Source organism: Penaeus monodon, chromosome 23, assembly GCF_015228065.2.
Source record: "Penaeus monodon isolate SGIC_2016 chromosome 23, NSTDA_Pmon_1, whole genome shotgun sequence".
Lineage (NCBI taxonomy): Eukaryota > Metazoa > Arthropoda > Malacostraca > Decapoda > Penaeidae > Penaeus > Penaeus monodon.
Window position 1 is genome coordinate 44,607,174 of NC_051408.1, and position 613 is coordinate 44,607,786.

A 613-nucleotide genomic window follows, 5' to 3' on the forward strand; every position below is an offset into this window, starting at 1 on the left:
AATGCATTATACACATATGAAAAAGTATATGTAAGGGTTGAGTTCTTTCCTCACTATGTCCTTATCTCCACTCGTTATCAAAACCCGAAGCCAAGCCTTTTCATTCTGATAGTGAACAGAACATAGTATATACACGTTAATGGTAGATTCATAATGGAAATGATGAAATTCATACTTCTCATTCATTACACATTTACGCCCTTATTTCCTTATATTTTCATTTTGTTACAAAGATCATCAGTGATATACTGCTTTAACAGTTTAACAGTTGTCTTTATCATAATGAATTTGATTTAGTTATGTTGAGATCATGACCCGATTCTGTATATCCAAATACTTGTGTGCAGTGTCCTTTACATTTAAAAACTGGGATTTTAGCAAGTGCTTGATAAGACACATTTATGAAATCTCAATGCCGAAAGCGATTACTGCAATAATGAAAAATGAATATCGTGCATTGTGTTTAATACTTGAAAATAAAGATACTTTTAGGGTGCAAAGAACAAGTATGTCTGTGGCCTTCTGGGACACCGACACAAAGGCCCACAGGTTATTTAAATGCCGCTAGTGTAATCACTGAAAACATTCTCTTGGTATAATAAGCATGACAGCA